Source organism: Symphalangus syndactylus, chromosome 22, assembly GCF_028878055.3.
Source record: "Symphalangus syndactylus isolate Jambi chromosome 22, NHGRI_mSymSyn1-v2.1_pri, whole genome shotgun sequence".
Classification (NCBI taxonomy): Eukaryota; Metazoa; Chordata; class Mammalia; order Primates; family Hylobatidae; genus Symphalangus; species Symphalangus syndactylus.
In genome coordinates, this window is record NC_072444.2 from 73,975,864 (window position 1) to 73,995,558 (window position 19,695).

The 19,695-nt window shown below is 38.4% G+C and overlaps 1 long non-coding RNA gene across 1 annotated transcript; it reads right to left on the bottom strand.

Annotated features, from left to right (window-relative positions):
- Positions 1–16,762: 16,762 nt before the first annotated feature.
- On the bottom strand, positions 16,763–18,779 carry LOC134735569 (uncharacterized). The gene is made up of 4 exons (XR_010118768.1): positions 18,667–18,779; positions 18,447–18,558; positions 17,872–18,117; positions 16,763–16,834 (listed from the first exon to the last, which is right to left on the bottom strand). It is a non-coding gene; the product is annotated as an uncharacterized lncRNA (long non-coding RNA).
- Positions 18,780–19,695: the final 916 nt, after the last annotated feature.

Consider the following 19,695-nt stretch of genomic DNA (forward strand, 5'->3'; position numbering starts at 1 on the left):
TAACATTTGGTATTAACAGCCAACATTTAATTTTAGCTACACTATGAAGGAAAAAAAACATATGTTTATTTCAATTGATGCTGAAAAAGCATTTGATAAAATTCAACATCCTTTCATGATGAAATCCCTTAACAAACTGGGTATAAAAGGAACAACCTAAACACAATAAAAGCCGTATACAACTGACCCACAGCCAGTATCATACTGAATGGGGAAAAACTGAAAGCCTTTTATCCAAGATCTGGAACAAGACAAAGATGCCCACTTTCACCACTATTATTCAACATAGTACTAGAATTCCTAGCTAGAGCAATCAGACAAGAGAAAGATATAAAGGGCATCCCAATTAGAAAGGAAGAAGTCAAATTATTTTTGTTTGCAGGTGATATAATCTTATATTTGAAAAAAACTCAATACTTCACTGAAAAACTATTAGAACAGATAAACAAATTCAGTGAAGTTGCAGGTAAAAAATCAACATGCAAAAATCAGTAGCATTTCTATCTGCAAGAAGTGAACAATCTGAAAAAGGAATCAAGATGGCCAGGTGCGATGGCTCATGCCTATAATCCCAGCACTTTGGGAGGCTGAGGTGGGCAGATCACTTGAAGTCAGGAGTTCAAGACCAGCCTGGCCAACATGGTGAAACCCCGTCTCTACTAAAAATACAAAAATTAGCTGGGTGTGATGGCATGTGCCAGTGGTCTCAGTTACTCAGGAGGGTGAGGCAGGAGAATCATCTGAACCTGGGAGGCAGAGGCTGCAGTGAGCCAAGATTGTGCCACTGCACTCCAGCCTGGGCAACAGAATGAGACTCCATCTCAGAAAGAAAAGAAAGAAGAAGAAAGAAAGAAAGAAAGAAAGAAAGAAAGAAAGAAAGAAAGAAAGAAAGAAATTCCACTTACGATAGCTACAAGTAAAATAAAATACCCAGGAATAAATATAACCAAATAAGTGAAAGATTTCTACAATGAAAACTATAAAACATTAACACAAGAAATTGAAGAAGACAGAAAAATGGAAAGATATACCATGTTCATGAATTAGAAGACTCAGTATTGTTAAAATGTCCATACTACTCAAAGCAGTCTACAGATTCAATGCAATCTCTATCAAAATACCAATGATATTCTTCACAAAAATAGAAAAAATAATCTTGAAATGTATATGGAATTACAAGAGACCCAAAATAGCCAAAGCCATCCCAAGCAAAAAGAACAAAACTGGAGGAATTACATTATCTGATTTCAAATTTTATTACAGAGCTACAGTAACCAAAACAGCATGGTAATGGCATAAAAGTAGACACATACACCAATGGAAAAGAAATAGGAACCCAGAAATAAATCCATATACCCACAGTAAACTAATTTTCAACAAGGTTGTCAAGAATATACACTGGAGAAACGAAAGTCTCTTCAATAAATAGTGCTGAGAAAACTGGTTATCCATATACAGAAAAATAAAGCTAGATCTCTATCATATATAAAAATTAAATCAAAATGGGTTAAAGACTTAAATCTAAGACCTGAAACTGTGAAACTACTAAAAGAAAATATCAGGGAAGCTCTCCAAGATATTGGTTTTAGCAAAGATTTTTGAGTAATACCCCAAAAGCACAGGCAACCAATGAAAAAATGAACAGATAGGATTACAAGTTAACAAGCTTCTGCACAGCAAAGGAAACAATCATCAAAGTGAAGAGACAGCTCACAGAATGGGAGAAAATATTTGCTAACTATCTATCTGACAATGAATTAATAACCAGAACATATAAAGACCTCAAACAACTCAATAGGAAAAAATCTAATAATCCAATTAAAAAATGGGCAAAAGATCTGAATAATATTTCTCAAAATAAGACACACAAATGGTGAAAAGCTATATGAAAAGATGCTGAACATTATTGCCCATCAGAGAAATGTAAATCAAAACTACACTGAATATCATCTCACCCCAGTAAAAATGGCTTTCATCCAAAAGATAGGCAATAACAAATACTGGCAAGGATGTGGAGAAAATAGAACCCTCATACACCGTCGCTGGGAACGACAATTAGCACAACTACTATGGAGAACAGGATGGAGGTTCTTCAAAAGACTAAAAATTGAACTACCATATGATCCAGCAAACTCCACTGGATATATCCAAAAGAAAAGAAATCAGTGTATCGAAGTGATATCTGCACTCCCACATTTATTGCAGCACTATTAGGAATAGCCAAGATTTGGAATCAACCTAAGCATCCATCAACAGACAAATGGATAAAGAAAATGTGGTACATATACACAATGAAGTATTATTCAGCCATAAAAAAGAATCAGACCTGGTCATTTGCAACAATACAGATGGAACTGGAGGAGATTATGTTAAGTGAGATAAGCCAGGCACAGAAAGACAAACTTGGCATATTCTAACTCATTTGTGGCAGCTCAAACTTAGAACAATTGAACTCCTGGAGAAAGAGAGTAAAATGATGGTAACCAGAGTCTAGGAAGGGTAGTTGGGAGTGGGAGATGGGGATGGCTAATGGGCACAAAAATATAGTATAGCCAGATACAGTAAACAAGATCTAGTATTTGATAGCACAACAGGGTGACTATAGTCAGCAAAAATTTGTTGTACATTTTAGAATAACCGGGAGTACAATTGGAATGTTTGTAACACAAAGAAACGATGAATGCTTGAGGTGATGGATGCCCCATTTACCTTGATGTGATTATTTACACATTGTATGCCTATATCAAGATATCTTATATACACCTTGTACCCATAAATGTTAAAAATTAATTGTTTTAAAAAAAGTTTGATTATAGCTATTCTAATGGGTTTGAAGTAGTAACTCATGGGTGTTGTAATTGCACTTTCTTGATGACTAATGATGCTGGCACATTTTTTGGTGCTTATTGATTATTTTTATATCTTCTTAAATGAAGTGACCAAGAGTTCTGTATACAAATGTGGTTGTCATTATTGATTTTTAAGAGATTTCTATATATTTTGGAGGCATGCTATTTATCAGATATATTGAAAATATTTTGTCATTCTGAGACTTAATTTTTCAGAAGAACATTAAAATTCTGATGAAGTTTGAGTTAGGAATTTTCCACACTACACTTGGTGTTTCTTTTGGTGTCCAGTCTAAGAAATCCACCTACTTCCAGGTGGTGCAGATATTCTCCTATGTTTCTTCTGAAAGTTTTTAGTTTTAGTCTTTTACAATTAGACGTATAATGCATTTCAGATTAATGTATAGGTGTGGTGTTAGGTAGGAACCCAAGTTCACTTTTTTCTATGTAAATATCCACTTCCAGCAGAAACTATTGAAAATATCATTTCCCTATTTAATTTTAATTATTTGTTAAAAAATGGTTATTAATGTGAGGGGTTTTTTCTGGATTTTTCTGCAAAACTCCAGACTCATATCCAAATGTCCTACTTGACATTGTCTATTGTGTCTAATAGATATCTCAAGTTAAACATATTCCCAGACTGTGCTCCTTCCTCCCCTTCAAATTTCTTCTACATGTGGTCTTCTCAATTTCGATTTATCATATTTCCATTCTTCCAATCATTCAGGCTAAAAATCTTGGCATCATTATGGATACTCTTTCTTGAATCCTACACCAATTCCATCAGCAAGTCTACTTTCAAAATACATCGAGAATGTAATCACTTCCCTGGCCACACCATCTCCCACTCAGATGACTATACTGATCTCTGTCCCCACCCTTTCCCCCAAAGTCTATTTTCAGCAGCTGGAGTTTCAAGACCTTTTGAAAACTTAAGTCAAATTATTCCTCTGCTCAAAACACTGGAGGGACTTTCCCTTGGTTCGGAGGAAAGGCCAAGGTCCTGAAAATAACCTTCATATCCTACAAACCTTTTCTGACCTCATTTCCTACCACTCCCTTCTGTCTTATTCATCACAATCCCCTTCCCTGCTGCTGTTCCTTGATGGCAGGTGAGGTTCTACCTACCTCAGGGCCTTTATGGCGCTGTTTCCTCTGCCTGGAATGCACTTTCTCCATTATTCTATATTCCTCCTTCTGCATTTCCTTCGTGTCTTTGATTGCTGTGATCTTTTCTAATTGGGTCTTGAGATCTCCCTCTTGAGAGTAGCCATAAGCCCAGATAATCACTCTCCAGGAGAGACTGTTGGGGAGGGGACTAGGTTCCTGTGTGTGTGTGTGTGTCAGGTGAAATGCAATGAGGTGGTGAAACAAAAGGCATGAAACAGAATAAATTTATCATGCATATCACCCAGAGAGGTTAGGGGTGCTGACGTGGGGAATCCAACGGTGGCAGGGAGTGCAACTGGGGTGAGAGAGAGAGAGAACCTGTGGAACTATGCCTTTCTCAAGGTCCATGGTGTTATCCCCTAGGCTTTCCTTCGCGTTTTGTGGATTGGTTAGTTTAAAGAAAACGTGCACAAGGCGGGAACTTATGCATTGGCCATTAGGTTTTTATCACGATCAGCAGCTGTGGGGAGTGTTGAGTTTTGGGTCAGCGAGATGTAAGCGGGCTATCCAAAAACAACCACATGGGGAGAGGAAGTTTTAACCAGGGCAAAGGTGACAGGGTACACCTGGAATTCAACAACTTATATCAGGCCTAAAATTGGATACCCAGGCAACAACTATATTAAACAAATGTATGACATTAATCAAGCATCACTTTACCAGCGACGGTTTGCCTGACTACTTACTGAAAACTATACCCCACACCAACCCACCCAATACTTATTACCTTTTACTATCTTACATAAAGCATTTTGTTTGTTTGTTTATCTGAATGTAAGCCTCTACTACAATATAAGCTTTAAGAGAATAGGGATGTTTTTCCTGTTCTATGTCCTGCTATTTACTCAGCATCTAGAACAATTCCTGGCACAAAATAGGCACCCAATAGATATTTGTTAGATAAACAAGCTAATTCCTTCCCTTCAGGGCTTGAGAGGTGTTTTGGGAGGATGAAAATAAAGACTAAGATTGAAACAAATTTGTTATTAGTCTTGAAATTCTTAGTCCTTGTCAGCGTCACCTTGGGGTCTAATTTTTTTTAAAACATACAACAACTGAAAATCCAGAAAGTACAATATCCATCCACAAAGGCCCCTCTGCCCCTTTCCTAGAGCAAACCTTACTTATGTAATTAAGAAGAATACAAATGTATGAAACACATTTTAGAAATACTTTCAACTGAAAAAATTCACATCTTAAAGTTTTAATACAGAATTAGGCTTTAGTTACTTATAAAATACATTGTATTTCCAAACAATGAGCAAAAAAAGTGGCTACTGTATGCATTATCAATAAAGTTGATAGCTTCTCATAATAAAACACTTGCCATGTCCCAGAAGATGTGCTCAGGTTTTTGCACGTATGATCTCATTTAATTCCCACAACAATATTATTAGACCATAGTACTATAATCATACACATTTTATTGTTGAGGAATCTGGGACTTAAAAAGTTTAAGTAATTTGACAGAGCTCACCAGCTATGCCTATACATTTCCTCAAGAGCATCACACTGGAAAATAAACCTTTTGCTGAATTCCCAATGCTGACTGCATAATTAAGAGCCTCTTTAAAACTCTTGTCCCAAGTTAGAATACAGACAGTCCTAGACTGGTTGAGGCTATTGTTAGAGATTTAGTATTTGTCGACAAACTTCTGGACCCCACTTTCCCCTACCAGAGAAGATGTTGGGTAATAATATGAATAGAAACTTTAGGATTATTTTGTTACCATCCAACTACTCCAAAACAAAATTCCCCTTGGCACTCTGAAGCTCTAGAAACATTAATTTCTACCTACAGATCTCCAGATTCATATACCGTTGAATAGAAAGATTCATGAGTTTCAAGAGGGAAAAAAATTTCAAAGACTTGGTTTTGGGCTAGCTCTGCCAGCTTTAAGATTTGTATTAAAGACCAGCCCCCTGCAATCATACACTTACATAAGCAAAAACATAAGTTTCACATAAGCCTAGAAACAGCCCTGGTGTTACAGGGAGGCTGTTGGGCATTGTGAGATTGAGCAAACGTGCCCTCTGTGAAAGGGGGCATTAGTCTCATGTCATGGTCCTCTTTAAAGCTGCTGAATCGCCCTTGGGAATTTCAATGCTGTAATGCTCTACTTGGTACCCTGGTATTATCATTTTCTGATCTTTGCAGCCTTGAGTCACCTTGCCCACAGGTATGGGTAAGTCTCTCTTGAGAATCTAAACTCTCTGCTTCTACACAAGGAGAATAGAAACTTTTCCAGTTAGTTCATTGACATCTGATGATCTCCCATTAGTTCCTAAAGTCCAGAAATTACTCATGCTTTACTTCTTCAAGACTCTTGTTCCAGTAAGGGTGACACTGGTTTAACCTCTTTTCCATAAGTTTCCTCCCTTCTTTCCCCTTCTTTCTACTCCTCATCCCTCTCAGGTCCATTACTGATGCTCAGTTTCCTGGCAGGACAGCTTCCTCTACCTTCTCCAGGCTACCTGGTATCTTTGATCTTTAGGCTCTGGCTGTCTATCAGCAGTTCATTCCATCATATGCACATCCAGTTATACAATAGGAGTAGGATGTGGAGAAGGCTTTAAATCAAGGCAGCCACATGGCATTGGCTCAGATCTGGGACTTAGGCTATATAGCAAAGACTCATGTGGAACCCAAAGAGAGAACTAGCCTAATCAGAGTGAAGGCTTTGTGCTGAGGAACAGTAAGAAAGGAGTGTGATGGGAGCGGGGCATGACTTCTGAGAGCTCAGCAGTTAGAGGAATTCCATATTTGATGAAACAGGTAGAAATTGGAAATGCTTGTTCAAGGGGGTAAAAGGATGAAAGCAAAGCTTTGAAAAGATTACAATGGTTATTATGGTATGTTGGATGAATTAGAGGCAGAGAGAAGAAGGTTTTACAGCAATAAAAGAAAATCCGTGGACCAAGTTTGTGGGAATGGACTGAAGGAGGCAAAACCAAAACAAAAAAAAAATCTATAAAGGAAGAACAAATAAGAGATAATGACAGGTAGAATTTTTTTTTTTTTTTTTTTTTTTTGAGATGGAGTCTCACTCTGTTGCCCAGGCTGGAGTGCAGTGGCGCGATCTCGGCTCACTGCAAGCTCTGCCTCCGGCGTTCACGCCATTCTCCTGCCTCAGCCTCCCGAGTAGCTGGGACTACAGGCACCTGCCACCACACCCAGCTAATTTTTTTTTTTTTTTTTTTTTTTTTTAGTAGAGATGGGGTTTCACTGTGTTAGCCAGGATGGCCTCGATCTCCTCACCTCGTGATCCACCCGCCTCGGCCTCCCAAAGTGCTGGGATTACAGGCATGAGCCACCACGCCCGGCCGACAGGCAGAATTTATATGCTTAACGGCTGGGAGAAAATGAAGCCATGTAGTCAAAAATCCAGATGCTTTCAAATATATATTCAATTATTTAATGTTAGATGAATCATAGATATAAATTTTAAAAGTTGTTTTAAATTTTCTAATGGTTGATGCTTATTTTGTAGATACAAATTTGCTATATATACTCAGAGTCAACAATGTTTAAGAACAAGCTAATAGTTTTTGGCTTGGTTCAAGGAGCTAGGTGTTGGTGATACTAAATTATAAGAATAGTATGAATAGAGATCTAAATAAACCTTAGGAATTAAAGGTAACAAATGATTTTATAAGAAGTTTTTCTAGCATGAACACTTACAGAATGACTTGCTTGCCCCAGCTCTCCTGGGAATAATATATGGTGAGCCATTACCAAAAAGTGTGAATTGTATTTATTATTCTGGCTTGGGGAGAAGGTTGGTTGGTAGGTCTTGTTCTTCTGTTTCTTGAAAGGTAGAATTGGTTTAGAGACAGAATGATATATTGTAGACAAAGCAACTATTCTGAAGTCAGGTTGGCGTGGGCACTAATTCCATCTGCTATTTAGCAGCTATGTAATTTGTGCAAAGTCGCTTCACCTGTGAGGTGGTCGATTTCCTATTTGCAAAATAGGAATAATAGTACATAATTCATGAGTCTGTTTGCAGTAATTAAATGAGTTAATGCAGATGCAGGGAAGGCACTCAGTAAATGCTAGTTCCCTTCACTGGAAACATCAAGAAAGGTTCATTTGCTCAGCCAAGAACTAGAAAGGTTATCTTGATTAAACCTTAGGGAACTCGTGTAGAATTTATTGGGTGTCAGAAAAATGTGTGTGTAACCAGTGCTACCTGACTTTTGTCAAATTACTGTAAGGTGTTGACTCTAGTAGACAAGCAAGGACAAAGAGATGATGTGAAATGTCCGCTACTCTTAAAGAAAAGTAGGAAACTAATCAAGGAAGCCAATTGAAAGAATATAATTCCATCCCAAGTTTGGGCAGATTTATTTCCATTTTTGAAGGAAAGTAATTGTATCAGTGAATAGATGGAAGGGTCAACAATACAAAGATGAAGAAGGGACCAAATCATAGTAATGGGGCAATAAATCCAGAGCGTCTGAGAAAGCCAGAAACAAAAATACAAAAATCAACAAAAGTCATATGTCTGACTTTGTTTTTGGAAGCAGATGTTATTGTGGATAGATGGCAAATCCTCAGCACAGCGTGAATAATTGTGTCTTGCTGCATAGGAAATGCTGATTTAGTATTTGGGAGATTTTTATTAAGAAATTTAATCTAATTTTGGTAGAAAACAAGGACAAGTGATTAATAATCAAACTGAAGGATGAAAAAAGTGACAAAGCAAGTTTAAATAAAGGAAGAAAAATGAGGCAGAAACTTATTTAAGGAATCCATGCTAAATTATGACCTTCAAGCCTGCATAAGTAGCTCTAAACGAGAATAGCAATTAGTGAGGTAATGGCCTAATATTTAGAAAACCAATAACTTTTCTTCTGTATGTATTCTGGGGGTATACATACCAGCACAATGATATAAAATAATTAGTTGTTAAAACTGAATGAGTTTTACCTTAAAGCCAGGACAAAAATAAGCCAAACAGCTCTTGCATATATGTATAGTTTGTGTCATTTAATTTGTACATGAATCCAGCTTGGAAAAAAAAAGCAACACTAAATGACTATGGGAAGTCTGTAGGAAACTACAGAAGCAGAACATAATAGGAATGGTGAAGACAGTAAAGAAATTTAAGAAGGAACAATTCCTGGAAGACATTTTAAGTCTCAGATGTGATCCCTGATGTTGTATACATCAAGGGAGGAAGTCAATGTTACCCCTTGAGACAGGCAGATGAGGGCCAAGGAATGGAAGATAATGATTTGTGAAGATTTTATGGAAAATAGTACAATTGAATGTTCTTTGAGAGCAGAGGTCATGAACAGTATGTGCTTGGTGTCTCATTTGGTGCTTTTTGAATAATCCTAATTCTAGAAATTAAAACTGAAAGGAGATGGTATGGAGTAGAAAAAAAACTGTAGTTCTCTATTATTTAAATAATTTTTTTTGTGATGCCACCTACATGTTTAAACCAAGTCTTGGGAACTCAACTCTCTGATACTTCCAGATTCTTGCTTTATGCTATTGGTATGTTTCTCTTTCTACTTTTTGTCCACATGAGACTGAAAAATTGATTAAGAGAATCACTGTTTAGACAAATACTTGTGGAGTTGTTCACAAATGTGGTGCCACGCCTGTGACAAGATTTGCTTTTAGAATTCAAGCATGCAGTTAGTAAGGGAAGAATATGGAAGGTGCTGAGGAGTTAATCATAAATGGGCTTAATGAACACCAAATGAGTGGCTGTCAATATCTGCCTTCATCACGCCATGTGAAGGACAATGAGCTACAGGCACTTACGCCAACCTCTGGTACCTTCACATTCTCATCCCCCCACCATCTAATCGTTTAACGTTTCATGCACTGACCCACAGGCAGGGTAGGAAGTCATGGGGAGCCACAGGTAAACTCCTCTCAGGTAAGAGAAAATTGACTTTAACAATCAGAGTCAACTTCTAGCTCACAAAGTTTATGGATATTAACCTAGTTCAAGACCAAACCTCAAATGAGTTTAGTTGAAACCACCTCATACAACTTTTAAGAGAAGCTGGGAAGCCAGGTCTGAAGAGATTTCATGATGGATGATAAAACAGTGCCTTGCACAGCCCTAAGGAAAGCAAGTGAAATATCTGGCATGAGAACCATCACTGTGTGCACTTAAAAGGGAGCAATGAAAATCACCCCACAAACTCCAGGAGATGTGCTTGTGGTTTAATGGCTTGTTGATGATGTTACACGGTCAGTCACGTTGACTCTGCCCATAGTTATCGTCATTATACAGAGAAACTCAGCAAATGAATTCTTCCCAGTGGAGAAACAAACTCTTTTGCCAAATGGGGTAGTAGTTTATCTGTCATCGAGTTGCTGAAACCAATCATTATTTTTAGGACTGCTGAAATTATTTAGGAATTCCTTGTTCCTGGGTAGACAGACCTGAAGCTTTCAGCTGACCTTCACCACTTCTACCATTAGGACCGTAAATCTCCCCTGAAGGCAGACAGCACTTGGGTAATTTCAGAGAGGGCAAAGGAACAGAATTATAGGTTGTCTGGGAAGGGTTGAAAGCTTAGACCTCTGGAGAAAAAAATAAAATGAATCATGTTGAAGAGTAACTATTTCTTAGGGTCAAAGTTTAAATGTCTGTAATCAGTGTTTTAGTTTGACTTGCTGCTAAGATAATTAATGCTCTCAGGTCTTGGATTAATTGAAAATAAAGCATTACATTTAGAACAGATGATATTTATTTCAAAAAACAAAGAGAACACTCATTAAAAAAAAACCCTGCCTATGAGTTATTAAAAACGTGAAGACACAAATGATCTAACTTTACTAATTTTCCTTTTCTTTAATTAATTATAAAAGCACACAATAGATTTCTTTAAAACAAGAATTGTAAACTAATATTAGGGTAGCTCCTCAACTTCTTTTTTTAAATGCCTCTTTCTGCATGTAGCTTAATTTGTATTCTGTCTAAAGCTTTCATTTAAACAGCCACAGAAGATTTTGGAAGAAATTATAGGCTTCTGATCCTACTGTCTAGGAAGGTAGTTGTAGGCCCTGTGCTTAAGGCAACTTTGAAGGAATGTATGTCATGTGTGATCTTGTGTACACATGACTTAATCAACCGAGTGGCAGGTTAAAATCGCTTTTGTACTCAGCAGCAAGTATGCCAGCATTGCATATTTAACAATTCACTTAAATATTAAATATTTCTGATTTTTAAAAAGTTAACACAATGTGCAATAATTGGGGAGAAAGCATATAAAATATTTTGTTATATCAGAAATTCTTGTTATATACAGATGTTTCTGTAGTCTGCCTACAATGTGGGTATTTGAATCCTAGTTTTCTCTATTCATCTGATTCAGTTATACTGGGAAGAAGATAGCATGAGCATTAGTGCTTGGGAATGGGAAAATTTTAAAATTCAAATCTTCCAGGTATCACATCTAGAATTCTGTAAGTACTTGTAAGCAATTTAATATTGCACATAAAAAAGTATAAAGTGGAAATGAAGTAGAAATCCATGACAAAGGATAACATTGGTGAATCAGAGAGAGACGCAAAAACATGATGATTTTCTGGTGCTTGCTGAGAGTCAGTGTCACTGAAGAACAGTGGGTGTCTTTGTGGCCGGCTCATCCCAAACGCTTCTACTGACAAGCAGGCTCTATCGCACCTGGGAGAAGTGGTGCTGTTTCTCTGAAAGGGAAATAGTTCTTCAACTAGCAAGTAATTCTTTAACTTTGCCTCAGTTTCCTCATTATTCAACTTCTCAGAGCAATTGTGTCTTTCAAATGTCATGTGGGAAAGTGCAGTGAAAATAAAATCTCCCATTCTTACTATTGGTCTCTAAAGTGCTGTTATCACTCCTTCTAAGCCAGGAAAGCTTAGGGAATGGTGACCTTGATCAGAATCAAGTTAGCTGCTCCTGTAACAACCCTGGTTTTTTGTTGTTGTTGTTTGTTTTGTTTGTTTGTTTGTTTTTGAGATGGAATCTCATGCTATCATCTAGGCAGGAATGCAGTGGCATGATCTTGGCTCACTGCAACCTCCGCCTCACGGGTTCAAGAGATTCTCCTGCCTCAGCCTCCAGAATAGCTGGGATTACAGGCACGTGCCACCACGCCTGGCTAATTTTTGATATTTTTAGTAGAGATGGGGTTTCACCATGTTGGCCAGGCTGGTCTTGAACTCCTGACCTCAGGTAATCAGCCCGCCTCGGCCTCCCAAAAGTGCTGGGATTATAGGCGTGAGCCACCATGCGCAGCCCAACCTTGGGTTCTAACGAGATCTTTCAGGACCCTAAGAAGGGCCCTGACGTCTAGTGTATCACCACCAAGACCAGGCAGATCAGAAGCAATTATGTGGATAAAGCTAAAACACAACCCAAACAACAAACCAAAACAAAAACACACTACATTCCAAACAAAAAACGAAAACAAAAACTTAATTTCTGCTAATTTTATCAGCTGTCTTGAAAGAAACAATCTTTTTTCCATTATTGTTATATTGCTTGGGTTCTTTGCTTTGCTTGTATTCACATTTTTCTTAAAAATGAGCTCTCTGGCATCTTAATTTTAAGAACTAGTGGCCAAAGTAGAAGTTTTGGGAGGCCCCAGAGCAGAGCTATTTCCTTGTGTGAAGACCCACCTCCAGGGAAAGACTGCCCACACAGTGACCCAAACCCAGCCATCATGAAATAGCCGGATGTCTGCAATGATCTCAGCCTATCCACAGGTTTAAATTGCTGCTTGAATGTGTTCATGTTGCAGAACTGGTAGCAGTGTTTGGTTGGCTGGGCTCGTCATGTGTTTCTTGTTCTATTCTAACTCTTACTTCATCTTGTTATTATAATAATCTTCCAAAGAGCATTGTACTTCCAAGAATCTAGGTTAGATCTCTGGCTCTGAGTGACTTGATCAACATGCAAGTTATGTTTGTTTGAAAATTGCAGAGTTAAGCTCTCTATGCTTGTTAGAGCTAATTGTACATGGATACCTTTTTTTTTTTTTTTTTTTTTTGAGACAGAGTCTTGCTCTGTCGCCCAGGCTGGAGTGCAGTGGCACGATCTCGGCTCACTGCAACCTCTGCATCCTGGGTTCAAGCTCCCGCCTTAGCCTCCCAATGGCTGGGACTACAGGTGCCGTACCACTGAGCCCAGCTAATTTTTGTATTTTTTAGTAGAGACAGGGTTTCACCATGCTGACCAGACTGGTCTCGAACTCCTGACCTCAGGTGATCCGCCCACCTCGGCCTCCAAAGTGCTGGGATTACAGGCATGAGCCACTGTGCCCGGTCCATGGATACTTTTTGTGTGTGGTGCCTGAAGCCCCATGCTAGGCATGGGATGATATTTAAATCCTTCCATAGCATGATTACTGAAGATTTAAAAGTGATTAAAAAGACTGCCCATGACCATCAGTTCATCGACAACATTGAAGGAAGCTTGCTTTCTTAAAGGCATAGAACTGTGTGGCAAGAACTCGCAACTACTGATGTTTAGAGATCTGCTGGAATGGGTAAACTGTCTCCCCTCACAGAGCAGCGGATAATGTCATTTGTCTGCCTGTGAGTCTTTAATTATGGCAAGGCTGCTCAGTGCACCCCAATGGCCTTACTGCCTGCTCTTTCCCATTAATTTTGAAGTTATAACCCAAGTCAAGGGCTGTTTCAGTGTGACCCTGAGGTTACTTTAGTTTCCCATTTGTGTTTAAGTAAATAACTGTGATCAGTAATTTCCCTCTGGAACTGTTAGAGTATGGCAATTACATGAAATTTGCTTGGCTGTTTCATGCATGCCTAGGGTTAGAAGTAAGTGCATAAGGCCCTTGGAATGATAATTTTTAAAATGTGCATGAGCCCCTCAATAGTTCTGTGTTCTCTCTCTGGCTCATCAACAGTCCCATTGTCACTTTTAACTGCACAGACTCAAGAAGATACTGTACATAGAGAGTATATTCTTTTAACCCGCAGAAAAGAAATGGTTTCTATTTTCTTCTACTTGGTTGAAACCATATATTTTCTCTGTATACAAAAGCTAACACTTGGGCAATATTTTCTTGCTTGACTTTTTTTTTTGCTGAAACAATATATTGATATTTCTAAAGTAAACTGTGTTGTAGTTGGCTAGGAGACAGGCTGAATTTTGGAAATGAATTAAATAAAGTGTTATGTCTGAGAAACCATTTAGAAAAGTATTCACATTCTCAACAGCTCTTAAGGAAAGGCAATACATAATCAATAATGATGTACCGTTTGGTTCTTCTGAAAACCAAACCCTCTGTGTAGGGAATGCACTGTTTTCTAAGAAATCAATGGACATTAATTTTATAGAAACACAAGTCAAATTTATAACAAGTGGAGAGAAATAAAAATCTTGACACATCAACTTCCTAGAAATAGGATAAATGTTTGATTATGCAGTCTGTTTTGTTACACCATAGAAATTCTAGAAGGTCCTGTGTTCTAGAATACAAATAATACTACAGAGTTTTATGAGGACTAAATGATACACTATGTTATAAGGTCTAACAATTTAAGAAATGATAAAATATGACAAAGTAGATAAACTAGGCAATAAAGTAGAAAGGCTCAAAATTTGCTAATAAAAAACTGTCAAATTTTCACTATGCAACTTAATCACTATTAGGCATTGACCAAGTCCCTTAATATTCCTCAACTTCAGTTTCTTCATTTATAAAATAGAGATCCCAACACTTTACTCCAATCACAAGGTTACTGGGAGGATGAATAAAATATTTATGATCGTGTATTATAAATCATAATATGCAATGCAAATGCTTATATATTCTAACAACATTTAGTATGTGGCAAAGGTTCTTTAAGGATTGTAACCTTTGCTATCACTTTAAAGAGTTTACTGGAGTGCTGGTCTTGGAAGCTCACATTTTAAATTTTCTTCATAGATATTTATGTCTATAATTTGCATCAATGGTCAACAGAAGAATCGTGACAAATGATCTAAATAGCTTAGCTTCTCATAAATGTGGATAACAGATGTGGATAATAGCTTGTCATAGATGTGGAGAACAGCTAGTTCAATAAGCTTTTCTGCACATATATTCTTTTTGAAGAGAAATCAAAATAGAAAGCTATTAAATGAGCAAATGTGCTAGATCTCCATGTGGCAAATGGAAAGACCGGGGAGCACAGTAGAAAGAGGCTTATGGTGTCTTTCATGTCCTGGCACTACCTTGCTGTGTGACTTTTTCCAAATCTCTTCTGATTCCAGTTTCCTGTGGAGCCTGATGAAAACAGGGGACCACAACTACGGAAAGGCTATTTGGGAATAATTTATCAGGGAAGGAGTGAAGGGGAAAGACTCAGCAAGGATATGGCCGAGGAAAAGTGGAGCCTTGGCCTGATTCACTGGCACCTCTGGCATAAACCACTCAAGAGCACTTGCCCCTTGGAAGAGGGGAGGGCAGAGGAGACTGGAGAAGGGGCAGCTGTGAGCTCTTAGGAGGGAATAGCAAGCGATACTCACAGCTGGGGTGGCGTGCACAGGCCCAGTAAAGAGAATGGAGGTGGGGCACCAAGCCACATCTATGACAAACAGGCCATACATATTTTTGTGAAGAGCTTTCTAACAAAAAGTCATGTAAATGTGTGTTATGAACAAATGACCCCAGATAGTTGCTTTCTCTGTCTTTGTTGAACCCCTGCGGACTTTACTTTGCACAGCAAAAGAAACTACCATCAGAGTGAACAGGCAACCTACAGAATGGGAGAAAATTTTTGCAACCTACTCATCTGACAAAGGGCTAATATCCAGAATGAACTCAAACAATGAACTCAAACAAATTTACAAGAAAAAAACAACCCCATCAAAAAGTGAGCAAAGGATATGAACAGACACTTCTCAAAAGAAGCCATTTATGCAGCCAAAAAACACATGAAAAAATGCTCATCATCACTGGCCATCAGAGAAATGCAAATCAAAACCACAATGAGATACCATCTCACACCAGTTAGAATGGCTATCATTAAAAAGTCAGGAAACAACAGGTGCTAGAGAGGATGTGGAGAAATAGGAACACTTTTACACTGTAAACTAGTTCAACCATTGTGGAAGTCAGTGTGGCGATTCCTCAGGAATCTACAACTAGAAATACCATTTGACCCAGCCATCCCATTACTGGGTATATACCCAAAGGATTATAAATCATGCTGCTATAAAGACACATGCACACATATGTTTATTGCAGCACTATTCACAATAGCAAAGACTTGGAACCAACCCAAATGTCCAACAACGATAGACTGGATTAAGAAAATGTGGCACATATACACCATGGAATGCTATGCAGCCATAAAACATGATGAGTTCATGTCCTTTGTAGGGACATGGAAGAAGCTGGAAATCATGATTCTCAGCAAACCATCGCAAGGACAAAAAACCAAACACCGCATGTTCTCACTCATAGGTGGGAATTGAACAATGAGAACTCATGGACACAGGAAGGGGAACATCACACACTGGGGACTGTGGTGGGGGGACGGGGGGAGGGATAGCATTAGGAGATATACCTAATGCTAAATGATGAGTTAATGGGTGCAGCACACCAACATGGCACATGTATACATATGTAACAAACCTGCACGTTGTGCACATGTACCCTAAAACTTAAAGTATAATAATAATAAAATTTAAAAAAAGAAAATATGAAACAAAGAAATAAACACTGTAAAACCCCCCCAAAAAAAATCTGGTAGTAGATTTACCTTCTTCGTGCACATCCACCCTAATGGTAACTTTAGTAACAATACCACCTTGCTTTACAGGATACACTCCAAGGCAAAGTCTACACTGCAAGAAAAATGCTAAGTTGATTTAAATGGCTTTCACAACTAAGATTCTCCTTTTTTTGTGTTCTCCCTTTTTTGCTTCTCCTTTTTGTGTTACCTTCCCATTCCCCATTTTCCATAAATATCAGATTTGCTCTTTGTTTGACTGTCTAGCGCCAGCACAGTGAAAAGCTGTTATCAAAAACTAGGCATCAAGCATTTAATCATGTAAATTCCAGACCAAAATACGTAACCAATAGTTGATAAAAACTTAGAGTGGTCTTTCTCAAAGAGAGTCTTTCACTCTCCAAAAGATTTCCAGAAACAAAGATTTATGAAACTGAATAATGTATGAGATATGCTGCACATTTCATTCCCATTGGGAGCTTCATCAGACACTTTGTAATTAATTAGTTTTTGGTTTACTGCTTATTGTCTGCCCTCCACTTGTTTGTGAGTACTGCAAGTGTGGGTGTCTGTCCTATTTATCATATTAGCCAGGCCCAGAACGTGGCTCATCATAACTCTCAATAATTATTTGTTAAAAAAATTATGTACATACTACAGCTTTGAAAATGTCTTGAGTAAAGAGTTCTGTTTAGTGTGTTGATCCAGAGTTTAATATGTTAATCCAGTGTTTCCCAAATGAATGTATGCACAAGAAATTCTCCTCTCCCCAAACCCGCCCCCCTGCAACACAGAGCACCCATGTGGAATATATTTGGGGAAATACTATCTTAGAGCAAGAAAAGACAGTTCAATAGAGGGTGGCATTTTGTGTTAGTCTAGATGGTGATTGTGTTGTTCATTCTCCTTTTGCCCTTCCTCAAATCCATTCTCTACCCTCCTCTATCCTGACCTCCACAGGCTCCATCATCTGGGTTCCGTTGCCCTCTCATTTCTGGTTGGACTTGGCCAATGGGAAGCAATGCAAGAGATGGAAGAGCAGGAAGACAGAGGTCAGAGTATGTCTTCCCTGCTCCCTTTGCTTGGAACTGCAGCCCTAGCGGTGGCTGCATCCCTCCCTGATGATCGTGCCTCCCCAGCAAACCCCCTTACTCTCTTTCAGCTCTCCCAGGATCCAGTGACATGCATCTTCCCTCACTCTGTCAGGGCTCAGGTCTCAGGGTGGTAATGACTTGCCCGGGTACTATCCTTGGAATCCTCAGCTTTGCCTGTAGGTTTCCTTGATCACACCCAAGCCTCTGCAAAAATTTCTTTCATTACAATCTCTTCAGAAACCCCATCGGAGCATGCCTTCTATTTTCTGTGGGTCCCAACTAACACAGGGATAGCTTCTTCAGTCTGAAATGAAATACCAAGAGGAAACTGAACACCTTCCTGGCAGAGACAGAGCTTCACATAGTGGTTTTGTTATTTTGATTAAAGTTTTATGAATTCTAAAAATCTCATCCACACCTCTATAAGTTAGTAAAGAAATAAACCCCAGAATCAGATATAATACTCTTATGAGTTATCCATCTTATTAGTTCACAGTTGGGAGGTAAACTATGTATGAGATAGTTTTAATCTATTCCTCACACAGATTTTGAGCTTCAAAGAAAATAGGAACTTATTCCACAGAGCCATCAATCATCATTTTTAATATAGTTCAGGACACTGTGGGCACTCACTGCACGTTAATTCGATTCTTACATTCATTTAGATGATGGTCACAGCTGCTGAGAGTAGACGAAGTGGAGGCACATCCATTAGCTTCAGACAAAAGGATAACATTTGGCAGCACTGTGAACAAAGGCAAAGAGGGACACATTTGTGAAAAGAAGTGACCAGTTCACAGGTGTAATGTTTAGCATTTTTTATGTGATATGAAGCCTGAAATAATGTACTTACATTTTATTATTGTAAACTTGGCAATAATTTAGATCTATCCAGTGGTGGTAGAATAATACCTAATATTACCTAATAATACCTAAGAGCATATGCCCTATAGATAGGGGTCGTTTTTGTAACTGCATGAAGTGTTGGTTTTCTAATGAGCTTGAGTAGGTTTATTTGCCTTGGAAATCAATGGAGATGGGACACTGAAAATCAAATGATGTCATAAAACAAAATTCCCTAAGAGGCATGGAGAGAAAACTCCACATTCTGATGATGGGATTGTAGAAATCCAATGCCTTGCACAGGCCCCTAATGGATCCCATGAGCAGTAGGAGGGGGTTATGACTAGAGAAGATGCAGACATAGGCCTGTCCTTGCAAGTTAGTTCCCTGAGCTGGTCAGTAATAACCTACTATAACCTCAAAGAGCCTCCAGCAGCATCAGTATAAACACTTGACTGTCCATGGAGAGTTGGTCTTTTCCATCAAAGATTTTGAGAGGAGTAAAGCCAATATAACCACTGCTTTTTCTTCTGAGCTCTTTTGCTCATTCCTCTATCCTTGACCTTAGTCCATTTCTTCTTGGCATAGTTTCTATCATCTTGGAAATTATTTTGCAGGATGAAACAGTTGCTTTTTAGTTGTGTGGGTCTTTGATAAGGGTTGTGTGTTTCCCTACTGTGGAACTTGTTCATAGGATTGCAGGCTAAACTTGCTTGGGCAGCTAAACTTGTGATGAAAATAATGATAACTCAGTTCTGTTTTTTTCTTATAATTATTTGTTTTAATAATCACTGCTCATATGCTTATCTTCTTCTCAAAGGATTATGTCCTTGAAAACCTGTCTATAATCTCTATCTTGTCCTAGGAGCTTCCCAGGATGACTGAGAGTGGAAACAACCAGTCCCCCAGGGAAGGCCCAACCCTGGCTTTTTATCTCCACTGAAAAATGATATCAGAATACACAAGTGTGGCCAGGTGCTCATGTCTATAATCCCAGCACTTTGGGAGGCTGAGGCGGGTGGATTGCTTTGAGCCCAGA